This window comes from Stenella coeruleoalba (assembly GCF_951394435.1).
Source record: "Stenella coeruleoalba genome assembly, chromosome: 4".
NCBI classification, from domain to species: Eukaryota; Metazoa; Chordata; class Mammalia; order Artiodactyla; family Delphinidae; genus Stenella; species Stenella coeruleoalba.
The window spans coordinates 58,930,248-58,946,750 of NC_137149.1; the positions used below are offsets into that span (position 1 = coordinate 58,930,248).

Below are 16,503 nucleotides of genomic sequence, written 5' to 3' on the forward strand. Positions count from 1 at the left end.
GTTTATTTCTGCTTTAATCTTTATTTTCTTTTATCTGCTAGATTTGGGTTTAATTTATTCTTCTTTTGTTAGCTCCTTAATTTGTAAAGTTAGGTTGTTGATTTGAGTTCTTTCTTATTTTTTAATGTAAGCATTTATAGCTATAATTACCCTCTTAGCACAGCACAAACACACACACACACACATACACACCAACACTAGTCATATTAATAACAAAGTTTAGTTTAGTAACAAAGATGATATTTTATGACAAAAATGTGTGATTATTTTTTATACAGTAATTTATGTCTCTCTTTGCATTATTTCAGGGTATTTTAAAACATATTTTTAAAAGTCTCCCCAATCTTCTTTTATATATGTATATGTAATTTTACATTTAAAGTTTTAAATCAATATGGGATTTATTTTGAGATACGGGATCCAATTTTATTTTGTTGAAGATAGATAGCCAATTCTATCTTCTTTGTTTATTTAATTATTGCATAACAAATAATTCCATAATCTAAGATGTTAAATAAAAGGTATTTTTAAAAAATATTTGAAAGAAAAAGGAAAGTGGGAATATTTTTTAAAAATATTTGAAAGAAAAAGAAAAGGAAAGTGGGAATTCACCAATACAAAATGTCTGAATCGCCTGTTGATATATTACAATATAAACTGGCAGGCAGCCATGACCTATAAGTTGACTTGGGGCAGTTGCAAAATATAAGATTAGAATAAGGAAGGTGTGTAACATTACTCAATTTTTCTTAAACAAGCAATAACAATTTCTAATTCTATTTCACATATGCATGCATTTTTTTATGATTATGAGTGTGATGAATGCCATTACATACAATGGAAGAATAGAATATATCTGGTATACTGGTTAAGATTGTTAAGATTGGTGAATGCATGAATAGAGAAGAAGAAAAGAATACAATGTATAATCTGACTTTACTGGAGTAAAGTTCTGTGTGTGTGTGTGTGTGTATATAATGAGATACATGAAATATAGTCATGGAAAAGTTACTGTTTATATCATAAAGTGGGGTTTTAGGTGACTTCTACTTTCATCAGTACATTTTTACATAATTTAAAAAACTCTCCAATAAATCTATTTACTTATGCAACTAAGAAACCACTCTCATTGGAGAAAAGGAAAGTAAATATATCACTTAGTTAACAGCTGTATATGTACATCTAAAACTGGTAGTCTATTGCAATAGACAATTCTAAAAAGAGACTTAAGTTTCTTATTATTTCTGTCTGCCTTTATGCACATCAATAATGACTACTTTACTGGTTTTAGACATCAAGAAATTAGAGCAAAGACTTTCTAATGCCTAATTGCTTTTAATTTTAAAACCAAAATTCAAGATGTAGTATTAACAAATATACAAACAAGTTTGAAGTTGTACCTCAATTACTAATGGGAAAATGATTGGTTAGAATGATTGAAAACAGCAACAAAAATCTGCTTAAATGTGGTCATATATTTTTCTATGCTGTCCCATGATCAATAGAATTTTTAAAAAAAGAAAGAAAGAGAGGCCTTGGGTACTGGATTATTAAATCAGTAGCTTAGCTGCATTTTCATAAATTGTCTCATGTGTTTTTATTGCTAGCAAACTAATGAAGCTGTGACAGATGTATTTCCTCAGAACCATCAAAAAGGCAGTATAGAGAGTAGGCACACGTATCACGAAATTTTCTGCATTAAATATATTTTTTTCTCATGACATGCTCAATTTGATATGGCACAGTGATTCAGAAATTAAGTTTCTGAATGGCTTTGTGTAATTTTTTCTTGCCCTTTTAGACCTTTAACAAACAAGGAAACAGCCTGTGAAAATGATTGATAGGACACTTTCAGGTACTCTATGGAACTTTTGGCATACACAGAGAGTGCAGCAAAAACTGATTATCAACAAATGTAATTGGAGATCCATGCCTTATTTGCACACACAATGAAAATTTACATTACTAGTGTCCCATGCAACTTGAAAAAAAATCAGTAACCAGAAATGTTAATATAGCCCACATTTAGGCTAAAATTTAAGTAGAGTGGCCTAGATGAACCAGTCAAGTGTAAAATAATATTTCAAATTTTGTAATTTTTTTCAGTAAATGAACTCTCAATGACACCTATATTAACAATAGCCTTTAATTTGTGAGTATCTCAATAAACATATCTCCTTAAACAAAATAAATCATTTTTATAAATTTATTTGTAAGCATCTATAAAAGTTGCTTTTATAGATGCTGAGAGTTCCCCCCCTGCTCTGATATAATTGCTTTTTATATTATACATGAATGTGCATACTAATATTATTTTTGAATGACATTTAACATGATTTATGCCAACATTTTAGGAAAGAGAAAATTACCTATCAAAAAATAATCACGATACAAATAAACTGTATTATTAATGATATATAATATATAATAAATTTATGGCTATTTTATTAAGTCAAGAATATAAACAATTATTAGCAGTTATTAAGCACATTTATGTATCAGCAATTGTAATTGATGACCTCAGCACTATTAGGAGGTAGGGCTATTCACTCTCCCAATTTGTAGGTGAAGAGATAGTTTATCCAAAGTCACACTGTTAAAATTCAAACCCCAGTTCAATATGACAAGAAAGTCTGTGCTTTTACCTCATGATGCACGAACTCTCAAAGCCACATCTTTTATAGCTTCCTTTTTTCATATGCAGTCTAATTAATATATCTCAGATGGAATCTAAATAGTGAAAAGTTTAATTACGTGTTTAAAGATTATTACTGGAAGAGGTATTTCTTCAGAAGCTTGACTTTCCATAAATGATTGCAAGTATAATTATGGACATTATTTAGTCCCTTTGAGTACAAGAGAACACTAGCTATGTGATCTTAGGCTTAATTTATCTTTATTATGTTAATCTTGCACATTAAAAGTTGTATTTATCTATGAATCTTAGTCATTGTATTGATAGGGAAATTCTGGAGAGAAGAAACAACATCTTATTAGTTTCTCTTTATTTCCCACTAAGGGTTAGCATAGTGTCTAGCAGTTAACATTCAATAAATGGTTGAATTGACTTGTTAAGTGGATGGACAAAGAGAAAGCAGAAGGCATAGGCTGTCTGAAATGCCCAGATATGTATTCCTTACCTCATCCTTCTTGAATATTAACCTTAAGAGATTCTTACTGCCAAAATAAACAAGTCAAATTGCTGTGTGATATAGCTCCCTGTGGAAGACTCACAATAATAATTAACACGTTGATTCTCTGAGAAGCCCTATCACAAACTTGGTCAAATCCAGTGTTTCCCACACCCATGTTAACTGCAGCACAAACTCCTCCTCTTTCATACTGTGGGAAATATGATAAGTACTATGCAAAATTTCAGTAAAAATCATTTCATATTCTAGTCATAGTGGTTTATCATCCTAACTTAACTAATATAAGTGAAAAATTATTAGCTGAGTGAATAGTAATTTGTCCTTCACACTTTATCTTGGACAGCAGTGTTATAATTTTGTTTTCACTCTGAATTATAGGATTAGATATTATTGGCTTAAGGTTTCCAAGAAGTGCCTTAGTCATATCATCAGTGATGGTCAAGAATTTCTCAGTATTAAATTGGAAAATACATTCATATATGTATATATCAATTAAATATTCTAAAGAAATCTAACAATAATCTTTGAAATTTAAGCCGGTTTATTTTCTGCCTTACTTTAGGTGTTCATTAGAATACCAGAAGTTGAAAAAATGTAAAAATCCCTGGTGTACCTTCATGTTTATTTGTGTTCTGTACAGACTTTTATTGTGGAATTAGCACATGCTGGAGTGTTTTTTGATGAACAATATTGATAGAGAGACCTTAGTTTCTAGTAAAGGGCTCTGCAGCCCTTGCAGAACCTTATTGAAGTGGCTTTCCTGATTAAGTTAATTTAGGGACAGAATTTTGATATTAGAATTTTGACAACACTGTGACTTGTCATTGTGGCTTTGTAAAAGGTACAGGTTTCTACCAGAGAATGTTTTCTTTTTATTTTTTAATTCACATATTTTCAGAATTATTCAAAACTTGTTAAAATGCCCTAAACATCTTTATTAGACAAAAATGTATAACAAGGAGCTATTGTACATTCATGTTTATCAAGAAAATTTGAAAGGAAGCAGCAGTGGTGACATTGTTTTCCTGTGGCACCATGTACAAGCTATACTACTACAAGGTAACTTTTTCATTTGCAAACTTTTCTCTATTTTCATAAACCTTTTAAAACCAGTCTGATATATAATGCCAATTGTAAAGAACACTTCTCTGATGTGGACTTAACATTCAAATCTTTAAAAAGTCATTGATAGGAAATGGGGTTGATAAAGCTGAACGAACAAGAAAAGGTTTTTATGGAATTGGTGACATACATTTCCTGATCTACTCATAAGTTCTCTTCCAATATTGTACATGGCCAAGGATGCCAGCTTATTCTGGTGGGTCTTAGCCTCTTCTGTTGCACTGGTCAGAGAGAAGCTATGTGGTTTTCACCAGCATAAAACCCACTGGTATAAAGGCTTCTCTTCTGGAGCTCACTGAAGATCACCTGACCTATCTGTTAAGGTTATGTTTCTGTAAACAATTAGCCATTTTCAGCTTTTAACTCCTCACTGGATCTAAATTCTGCTAAACAATTCCACTACACAAAAGTGCTAACTTAATATCATCCTCTGTCTTAAAGACATTCAAAGCAATACTTTGCTAACTTTATGATCTGTGTATAAATTTTTAAAATATCTTTTACCTTTATCTAAGTTATAGGCATAACCAACATATTTCACCTAAAAATTATACTGTGACATTATTTTTCTTCAGTGTACTTTAAGACATTGACAGATTTGATGAAAAAGTATTTATTGGGCACCTAATTTTACCCAGACTTGGATAAGCAGAGAAGCTTAGGTCATTGTGGTGAGGACAAAACAGGGAAACAAAATTTAAATTGAAAGCTGATATGCCATAATAAAAATGCATAAACGTATGGAGAACTGTTAAGTATACACTGGGAATGGGACAAAAAAGGGACTAGAGAGTTTTCAAAAAATGGCAATGCTTTGGCACTGTTTTGAAAGATAATTATTTTTTTCAGGTAGCAGGGTGGACCAGGTATTTCAGGTGGAGCCAATAGTTCAGGCTAGAAGAGACAAAAATAGTTATTAGCTAGATATTGTTACATCATAATGTGTCAAAGAAGCAGAGGAAGACTAAGATAGAAAAGCGAGCTGGGGCAAGAACATGGAGGACATGATGAGGTGTTTGAGGCATTCGCTTTGGGAAAACAAGAGTAGTTACAATGTTTTAATCAGTAGAAAGCAAGGGGAAATGTACATTTATATAGGCCATTCTAAGGGTCGTGAGAAAGTTACCCAGAATGAGTACAACTCACGAGACAGTATAACACATGGACAGCTGGTGCAAGATTTTGTTTTTATATATAGCAGGTTCTTATTAGTTATCTATTTTATACATATTAGTGTATACATGTCAATCCCAATCTCCCAATTCATCCCACCACCACCACCCCACCACCCCACTTTCCCCCTGTGGTGTCCATACATTTGTCCTCTACATCTGTGTCTCTGTTTCTGCCTTGCAAACAACTTCATCTGTACCATTTTTCTAGATCCCACATATATGTGATAATACACGATATTTGTTTTTCTCTTTGTGACTTACTTCACTCTGTATGACAGTATCTAGGTCCATCCACATCTCCACAAATGACCCAGTTTCATTTCTTTTTAAGGCTGAGTAATATTCCATTGTATATATTTACCACATCTTCTTTATCCATTCATCTGTCGAGGGGCATTTAGGTTGCTTCCATGACCTGGCTATTGTAACTAGTGCTGCAATGAACATTGGGGTGCATGAGTCTTTTTGAATTATAGTTTTCTCTGGGTATATGCCCAGTAGCAGTATTACTGGGTCATATGCTAATTCTATTTTTAGTTTTTTAAGGAACCTCCATACTGTTCTCCATAGTGGCTGTATCAATTTACATTCCCACCAACAGTGCAAGAGGGTTCCCATTTCTCCACACCCTCTCCAGCATTTGTTGTTTGTAGATTTTCTGATGATGCCCATCTTAACTGGTGTCAAGTGATAACTCACTGTAGTTTTGATTTGCATTTCTGTAATAACTAGTGATGTTGAGCAGCTTTTCATGTGCCTCTTGGCCATCTGTATATCTTCTTTGGAGAGGTGTCTAGTTAGGTCTTCTGCCCATTTTTTGATTGGGTTGTTTGTTTTTGTAATATTGAGCTGCATGAGCTGTTTATATATTTTGGAGATTAATCCTTTGTCCGCTGATTTGTTTGCAAATATTTTCTCCCATTCTGAGGGTTGTCTTTTCATCTTGTTTATAGTTTCCTTTGCTGTGCAAAAGCTTTTAAGTTTCATTAGGTTCCATTTGTTTATTTTATTTTCATTATTCTAGGAGATGGGTCAAAAAAGATCTTGCTGTGATTTATGTCCAAGAGTGTTCTTCCTATGTTTTCCTCTAAGAGTTTTATAGTGTCCAGTCTTACATTTAGGTCTTTAATCCATTTTGAGCTTATTTTTGTGTATGGTGTTAGGGAGTGTTCTAATTTCTTTCTTTTACACATAGCTGTCCAGTTTTCCCAGCACCACTCATTGAAGAGACTGTGTTTTCTCTGTTGTATATCCTTGCCTCCTTTGTCATAGATTAGGTGACCATAGGTGCGTGGGTTTATCTCTGGGCTTTCTATCCTGTTCCATTGATCTATATTTCTGTTTCTGTGCCAGTACCATATTGTCTTCATTGCTGTAGCTTTGTAGAATTGTCTGAAGTCGGGAGTCTGATTCCTCCAGCTCCATTTTTTTCCCTCAAGATTGTTTTGGCTATTCAGGGTGTTTTGTGTCTCCATACAAATTTTAAGATATTTTTTCTAGTTCTTCAAAAAATGCTATTGGTAATTTGATAAGGATTGCATTGAATCTGTAGATTGCTTTGGGTAGTATAGTCATTTTCACAGTATTGATTCTTCCAATCCAAGAACATGTTATATCTCTCCATCTGTTTGTGTCATCTTTGATTTCTTCATCAGTGTCTTATAGTTTTCTGAGTACAAGTCTTTTACCTCCTTAAGTATGTTTATTCCTAGGTATTTTATTCCTTTTGTTGCCATGGTGAATAGGATTATTTCCTTAATTTCTCTTCTGATCTTTCGTTGTTAGTGTATAGGAATGCAAGAGATTTCTGTGCATTAATTTTGTGTCCTGCAACTTTACCAAATTCATTGATTAGCTCTAGATTAATTTAGCATCTACTCCTTTGTCTCAGGAATTAACTTTGAAACTTCAGTTTTTTGTTTTGTTTTGTTTTGTTTTGAAAAAAAAAGCATGTTGTGTAACAGCAGAGCTATTCCAACAGGACATGAATGATAGCACTCATCCTACAGATTCTCAGTATGTGAGTATGCTGTGTAGATGATTTATGGTAAGAAATGTTCTTAATACTAGCTTCCATGTGTTGAGCACTAGCCGTGAGCTAGAACCCACTATAAATGCTTTTCTTGTGTTAACTAATTTATCCCTGAAAAAGTACAATGAAGTAGATACTATGATTATCTACATTTTACAGATGAGGAAACTGAGCCCTAGAGGGAGGGATTAAATAAGCTGTTCTGAATCACAAAATAGTAGGTAAATAAAATGTGGCAAATTTTAATAGGCTCTTAACCACTATACATACTACCCTACAAATGTTTTATTACATGAATAAATTTCATTATAATTATAGATATTGGCTCTTTTCAAATTATAGGAAATGGGATGTTCTTTTCTACCTTTTCAAAATCAACTTATTTACCTTTTACAGCTCAAATCAAGAGCCATCTCTTCTAGAAAGTTTCTTTGGCACTGTTCTCTAAAACTCACAGTTAATTTCTCCTTCAGCATTTGCAGATTGCAATGCATTTATTTTTAAAATTATATTTATTTATTTTATTGTGCATTGCAAAGATTTTGTTATTTATTAAATAGACATTTTTTAGTGCCTTTTGAATATGTGTTACTATGGTAGGTTCTAGCTTCTGTGGAAGAAATACAATTAGCACTAAATGGGAGGCTTATCCCTTTCTGTCACAGGAATGTAAGTGCCATATTTTATATTATATTCCTTTAAGTAAGAGAAATTTATGTGTGGTAATAAATGTGTAAATAATAAATTTTATTGAATACATAAATTCAATTCATTCCATTAGCCCAGTTACCCAGTGCGGGAGGATGACCTCAAGATTGGCCTTGGATTAACTCATAATAGGTGATGTTGCTTTGGTCTGTCAGACTTTTTTCATAGGAGAAAAGCACATCAAAGAATTGTAGCTACTTGGCTGTATCTACTTTCTTATAAAATATTGTTTTATTTCTTGATCCAATTCTTATTTTATCAGTTATGTCTTTATGCTTGTATGAATCTTTTCAGTTCCCTTTTCATATTATGGTGAATATTGAGGTACTATCTTGTATTGAAATCATGTTTAACAGAATATTTAAAGCAGGCTCAGACACATGTACTTGACCATCTATGACTAATGCATTATCATATTAACAGACCTATTTAAATTACTGAAATTTAATATAAAATTTTAGTAGGGTTTTTCTCCTCAAGAAAGCTCACAAATTAGAGAAAAACAAGTACACATAGAGTTTGTCCTTTGTCTACATCTGCATTGGGCATCTTACCTGGGTAAGTTTTCTGTGTAAAATTATCACATTAACTTTATTTATATACTTGACTTTTAAAGACTTACAGTTTGGAATAATAATCCCATGAGGAGATTCATTTATTTGACCTAAATATTTTCAGCAATAGATGAATCCATCTTCTGAGTGTGTATGAAGAGGTGAGGAGAAAGAAATAGGCTGTTTGAGGCTAGTGGGAAGTTTGTCACAGCTGCATTAGAGATTAGGCCTTGGAGTAAATAAAAGAAGAATAAAAATGCCAAACAATTTAAAAGGCCAGCTATTACAAATACCAAATATATGTATTCTATCTTCTGTGTACAACTTCATCACCTCTTTCTAGTTAAAGAAAACTAGTTGGTCATAAAAAAAAGACAACTCTATCTCTCTGCTTGATGTACTACAACATGGATAAAGTATGAATAGCAGCTGGGATTTTATGTTAAAATTGGTCTAAAGAAAATAGGGAGGAAATAAAGTTTGATGCATTAGGATAGAGGATAATAGCCAATGGTTTCATCACAAAGAACAAAGGGCATGATACAAGAACACTAAAGTGATGATGACTATTCATCAATTCATCATGAATTTTAAGCAACTGCCATATTATCAAGTACTCTATAAGTCTTGTGACATATAAAAAAAAATAAGACAAAGTCACAGCAATCAGTGCTGCAACTAGAAGAGAGGTAATACAAATGACTAAGATTCAGAGCTGAAAGAAATAAATTTTAATCTTCCATTAAATTTTTAAGTCACAGGATATGAGACTTAGATGAGTACTTACTTGTATATCTTTCAGAAGATCTTCCTTGAGTGTAATTCAATCATTCATCACACATTTTAAGCATCTGTAATACTATTGAAAAATCTGTGATGAGTTTTGTTGACATATAAAAGTTATCAAAGTTTGAAGGAAGTAGTGAATAATTCATACTGGAAGGGATGTAAAAAATTCAAGAAGTAGGGCATTTCAGCTCAGCCTTGAAAGATGAGTTATAATTAGAAAGAAAAGAAGGAAAAGGAAATTCCATGATAAGGGATCAATATGGACAAAAGCACAGGGGTTGTCTTGAAATTTCATGCCATGGTAAGTGGCATGAAATCAGAGGGCACATGGATGAAAGTATCTGTAGAAGATATTAAAAAGGAAGTCTGGACCCAAATCGTGAAGAGCTTTGTATGACATGGAAATAATTAACAACTTTATTCCATAGATAAAAGCCTAATAAGATTTTATTGAAATCAATGTGATATTTATTAAGTTGTCTCTGTGGACTGAGGCACAAATATAAGGGTAGATACTAATGCAAATAATAATGGCATCAGTAAACTGGTTGTGGTACTAAGGGATGCTGTCCTGAATTTCTGTAACTGTATGTCAGATCCTTCATAGATCTATACACAATCATATAGAATACTATGATTTACTGCAGTGGTAGGCAAACTTATATATGCAAGGGGTTAGATAGTGTATATTTTAGGCTTTGAGAGCCATAAATTCTGTGTTCTCACTAAACTGTCATTGTAATGCAAAAGCAGGCACTGTCAATATGTAAATGAATGCCTGTGGTTTGTGGCAATAAAATTGCATTTACAAAAACAGCCAGAAGGTCTTATTTGTCCTGTATTTGCTGATTCCTGATTTAGTCCAATGAGAAGATCCTCTGGAATCTTTCTTCACCCAGTATTATAAAAAAGCCAACATAGTATAGGGTCTATCTGTAGATTTCAGGAAATCTCTAAGGCCACCCTCACTTCTGAAACTATTACAAGATTAATGGTTTGCGAAACCACCCTTGTTTAATAATTCACTAGAGGGATGAACAGAACTCATTGAAAGCTGTTATACTCATAGTTATGTTTTTTTTATAGCAAAATGATACAGATTTACATCAACCCAGGGAATGTGTATGAGTGGCAAAGTCCAGGAAGAGTTCCCAGTGTGAAGCTTTCTGTTCTCTCCCAGTGAAACTATAAATAGCACTAACTCCTCCCATCCTAATGTGTGACAGTATTCACAGAGTATTGCCAGTGTTCTCAGGAAAGCTCACCTGAGTCTTGATGTCCTGTGTTTTTACTGGTGCTCAGTAATACAGTTATACCTTGCTTTATTGCAATTTGCAGATACTACTTTTATTACAAATTAAAGGTTTGTGGCAACCATGAGTTGAACATGTCTTTTTAAACAGCATTTGTTCTGTTCATGTGTCTATGTCACATTTTGGTAATTCTCACAATATTTCAAACCCCCCACCAGCAAAAAGATTACAACTCACTGAAGGCTCAGGTGATGGTTAGCATTTTTTAACAATAAAGTATTTTTTAATTAAGGCATGTACCTTGTTTTTTTAAGACATAATAATATTGCATGTACCTTGTTTTTTTAAGGCATGTACCTTGTTTTTTTAAGACATAATAATATTGCACACTTAATAGTGTGCAACATAGTGTAAACATAACTTTTATAGGCACTGGGAAACTAAAAAATTCATGTGACTCACTTTATTGCAATATTCACTTTATGGTGGTGGTCTGGAGCTGAACCCACTGTATCTCCAAGGTATGCCTGTGTAGACATGGTTGACTGCTCACATAGCTGACCTTAGTTTCCAGGTCTTCAAGAGATTGAGCTGATATTGTGGGGCCTAAAGGACCCCCATAAATCATATTACTAGCATAAGCTATCTGTCATGACCCAAGGCTCCCAAGTAAACAAAGATACTTCTTATCAGGCAAGATATTTCAAGAGTTTAAAGATCATCTTCCAGGAATTGTGGGCAAAGGACAGACCTCACCTTGGACAAGGTCAATTCTTTACGACATACTACCTTTTATTAGCTTTCTGTCATGACAAAATACCACAAACTGGGTGGCTTGGAACATACAGACATTTGTTTTCACACAGTTCTGAAGACCAGAAGTCTGAGATCAAGATGTTGGCAAGACCATGCTCCCTCTGAAGGCACTAGGAGAGAGTTGGTTCCTGCCTCTCTCCTAAATTCTGGTAGCCTCAGGCATTTTTGGTTTCTAAATGGCCATGTTCTCCCTGTCTCCTTACACCATTTTCCCTCTGTGAATGTCTCTGTGTTCAAATTTCCCCTTTTTATAAGGACACCAGACACATTGGATTAGGGCCCACCCTAATGACCTTATTTTAACTTGATACACTCTGTAAAGACCTTTTTCCAAATAAGGTCATATTCTGACGTACTGAGCTTTACGATTCCCGCAGATCTTTTTGACGGGACACAAGTCAACCCACAACAACCTCATTGATTTGTTGTGAGGATTACATAAATTAATATATGTTAAAAACAAAGCAGGATGCCTGGCAAATAGAAAACAGTTTGTAATTGAAATCTTACAATTAGAACAAACCCAAGAGTATTTGAGGCCTCATAAATGTTAGTTTGTCAGAGAACTGAGTGGAACACACACCAAGATAATAGTCTTTGATATGGATGTATATATCACTGAGTAGGTCATGGATTGATAGAGTAAATTATAATAAAATAAGTGCTTCAATCTTTGAGGGTAGTACAAGTGCCCTGGAAATCCATGGATAATAATAAGGATAAGGAGATTCTGTCAGATGGTATTGACTTAAAAAAAAGCCAGATTTTTTTTGTGACACATTTCTTCAGTTATACGAACATTTATCACATTTTATTGTAATACTATATTTGTTTGTTTACCCAGGATATGCCATGTCTTCATAAGCATCAGGAACCAGGTCTGTCTTGGCTATTAATTTATCCCCAGTTCATGGTAAGTCACACAATTTTGTTTTTTTGAATGATTGATTGAATAAATGATAATCATAGAGCCTTGGATATGACAGACAATAATCACTTTTCTTTTGTAAAGTAGGAGTTAAAAAGTATTAATTATTATAGGAAAAGGTGATTAGGTAAATTATATAAAAGTCAAAACATGCTTCGGCAAAAACATGGAGGTGGGTGTCTCCTTTGTAGAAAAAGTCATGGAAAACCATGAGACATAGAAAGAGAAATAATTTTGTCTGTCATCAAGTCAATTTTTTAAACATTTTATTGATGTTGAAATTTAGAAGAGAGGATGTAAGGAATTTGTTCATGTTTTTGCAACTAGTTGGAGGTACCATGATTCCCTGCTCGGTTTCAAATAAATACATTTTATAAATGGGAAAAATGCATGCAAACATAGTTTATTTTTGCTCTGTGGTATCCACCTCCTATTTAATTTTAACCATATGTTTTGTTTACATGGATTATAATCATCATTTTAATTGAATATCTTGGCATGAGATTTCCCTGTTGGCAATTACCATTCAGCCTATAACTTTAAGATTGTTAAAGCAAGTCAGTTAAAATTTATTGTGTCTTTTATTTGCAAACCACTATGCTAAGCTATTTGATGAGATAATCAGAGGGAAGAATAGCCAATCCTGTACTTTAAGAAATTTAAATACATTTATACATACGAAACATACCCAAAGTAGACAATTCATTCAGTGTTAATCTAGATAGAGTGCACAGAGAGCAACCATATACTTTTGAATATATTTCAATATCCCTGAAGGTCACATGATCCTAAACCTTATTCCTTGATCATAAATGATATAATGCAAACTGTCTAAACCTAGATTTGAGAGCCCACAAGTCCAGGTACCTCTCTCTCAAGTCCTCAATTACAGTGGTCCATTGAGTTTTTGAACAAGTAAACAATGGTTCCATAGACAATAAACTATATGCATATGGTAGAGTCAGATAAGGAAAATTTCAAGAAGAAAACAATATAAGGACTAGTTTTGCCGACTGTAACAAGGACTAGCTTTGCAGACTATAAAGGGAAACATAATTTTTGGTACAGTTAATTCATTGATTTTCAGCCTTATTTTCTCACCTAAAAGCTGAGGAGTCTGATTATGTGATGTCCCAAGCAAGAGTCTTCAAAGACAAACTGAGATGTATATACTCCTGTGAATATTTAAAATCTCTGTAGGAGATATACACACGTAAATAATCTTTAGGAAATTATTTTTCAGATATCCAGCTTCCTACTTCAAAAAACCTATGGTCTCCTGGCTCTGCTTTCCAATATTTCTTTTTGCCATGACCTGTCTGTTCTCACTCCACAAAATTAAGACAAATTTTCCATCTTGAATCACATTACAGAGCCATCCTAGCCATATCTTGCATCTGATTGAGGGTCTAGTAAGAGCAAAACAAGGCATATTGAGGGGGTCAGTGCCTTATTTCACCCCCAATATAAGCTCTTAGCAAATTTCCTGTTGAACCTATGTAGTATTCTATTATAGAAATTCAGAGGAAGTGAGATGAATCATGGAAGCATGCATTAACAGGCTTTTAAGAAATAAATCAAATCAGACATTTTTCTGACATAAAGTTTGCTTTGACTGATTGACTTTACAAATTAGCTTTTCTAATTAGATTACAGTGGTCGTTGTCTATAAAAAGAAAATTCACAGTTCTAAGATTTGATGAAAATATATTTGAAGCACATAAAAATGTACATTATGCTTTATGAAAAATCTACAGTTATGATAAAATATTTAGATTTCAATTCAAAATGTGCTATGGCTACATATTTTCCCAGGATTATTTTAAGGGGTGCAGAAGCAAAAAGGTTTGAAAACCGTCCAGTTTCTTCTAATATGAATGCAACTATTATTGTATCAGGCAGAGAGGGAGTGGGTAAGAACATACTAATATCTTTTATGTTAGAGAGAGGAAACAGAAATGTAGCAAACATTTTAACCTTAAGACTCTGCTTTACCTCTCTCTCAATGCATGTGATCCTTTTCAAGTGTAGGAACCACTGTGAATTATCCATTTCCTGGGTGTCTTTATGTTTTATATATTTATATTTTTCATCTACAAAACATTATAACTAGAATTTTCAGGTGAGCATCCCAGCAAGCACAGGCAGACAGTTGTAGTTCGGAAGGCAAGGCTAGGTCACTTATGATCTATAATCAAATATATCAAAAATAATAATCAGACAGAAACCTTCCTTTGGGGAGAGGGGAAATGTTTCAAAAAGTTTCTGTGAAACAAGACCACACTAATCCACCTATTAAGACCCAATCTAAAAGCATTCTCTTCTTTCTTTCTGAAATGTATTGATGTTCTTTCAGTGATGTAGACTTAGAGTAGCAGTGATTATATAAAATTTCTCTTTGAAAGATTTTGAACTATGCCACACAGGCTGTGTTAATAATGAAGCTGTAGCTACTGAGGTGAACTAATCTAACTTATACAAGAGCCTTAATGTAAACAGCCTACCAAGAGAGATACACAGACATGAAAATATTTGCAGGGGAATTTATTACATTCTCTATGGGAAAACAGATTAAAGTGGAGGAAAATGTACATAAGCCTTTCAACAGTGAAAAATATCAACTAAAAGACAAAGCTGTCAAAAACCATATTCCCAAGAAGCTGGAGGATGATTTCAGGTTCCCAGAGCTGCAAAGTGAATCAAATAAATTTCATTTTGTTATTTAGTTGCTGAGAATGAAGTCTTTCTAGAAGATCAGGAAATATTTCCTTCCCTATGTTTTATTTATTTGAGGCAGGTGTTGGGAAACAATGAAATTTGGAGCCTAGTTGAGGATAATAGATTTTATTAACAACAAATTTATTTGCATATACCAGCATAACAGACCCACAAGGGAAATTAGTGAACTAGAAAAGCTTGAACAAAAGAAGCGTGTGTATAGACCGCATGGTCTTGAGATGGTTCATTTCCAGGTATGATACTCAGATTTATCATTATTAACTTTCTTGCTAATATAATGATTCAATTTAATTCTGAATTTTCAAGTGAGATGGATAATTTAACTGAGCTGCTTATTGCTGTCACTACTCTGAAAGACAGCCTTCTGCTTGTGGTGATCAATTTGGCTACATATTCTTAAATTCACATTTTTGTGTAACATCTGATACTAAGACATGTCTGTACCAGTTTGATCATTCTGGGACAATAGACAATATTTCAATGCCTAAGTAAAACAGATTTAATTGCTAAACAAGATTTCAAGGAACTGAACTTCATTTTAATCAGAAACAAGCTGCAAGACAATTTTCAATTACAGCAAGCTTTTTATTTTTCTCCAGCTGTGTGTCCCTGCTGATTCCTGAAATTACATGTAAGTTGTCCCAGATTTTGAAGTAGTGTACCTACTGAGGTTTTTCTTTTGTCAGTTGATGAAGTATCTGTGATTAGAACCTAAATAAATTGGCATTTATAAGATGCATTACCCCACCCTGTATATTTCAGGACATGATAATTGAGCATGAAGAAGGTCTGTACTATCCCCTAGTGACAGGAGTGTTCCTAATTAGGCTGCTGGTGTTACAAGTACTCACCTCTTCCACAGGAACATCAAAAGATAATGTGGGAACTAAGCCCTTGAAAAAGTAATCTGTTGGGTATTAGACAATCAGGTCAATAATGCATTGTATTTTCAAAGTTCTACAAAGTTGCAGCTTTTAGAGAAGTTTGCTGTGTGAGACCCAGAGTTTATTAATTATTATCATCTTACTACAAAGCCTGACTGTAGGGGAAGTTGAAACAGATGTCCTTAATTTTGGAGGGTCAGAAGAAAATCTGGCTTTTAAGAGAAATCAAGGATAGCATCATTTAAAGACAGAGGAGAACAATGCTAATGGAACACAGAAAAGAAAAAAAATGTTTTATTTCAACTTGCAGGATTTATTTGTTTTCCTTACTAACCTAATTACCATTACTAT

At 33.4% G+C, this 16,503-nt stretch overlaps 1 long non-coding RNA gene across 1 annotated transcript in view; it reads left to right on the forward strand.

The window, feature by feature from the left end:
- LOC307185367 overlaps positions 1-13,339 on the forward strand; it is a 74,895-nt gene extending 61,556 nt beyond the window's left edge. Inside the window, exon 4 of the long non-coding RNA XR_013828025.1 lies at positions 12,446-13,339. This is a non-coding gene — a long non-coding RNA (uncharacterized lncRNA). The remainder of the gene's footprint in view (positions 1-12,445) is intronic.
- The last annotated feature ends 3,164 nt before the right edge of the window (positions 13,340-16,503 follow it).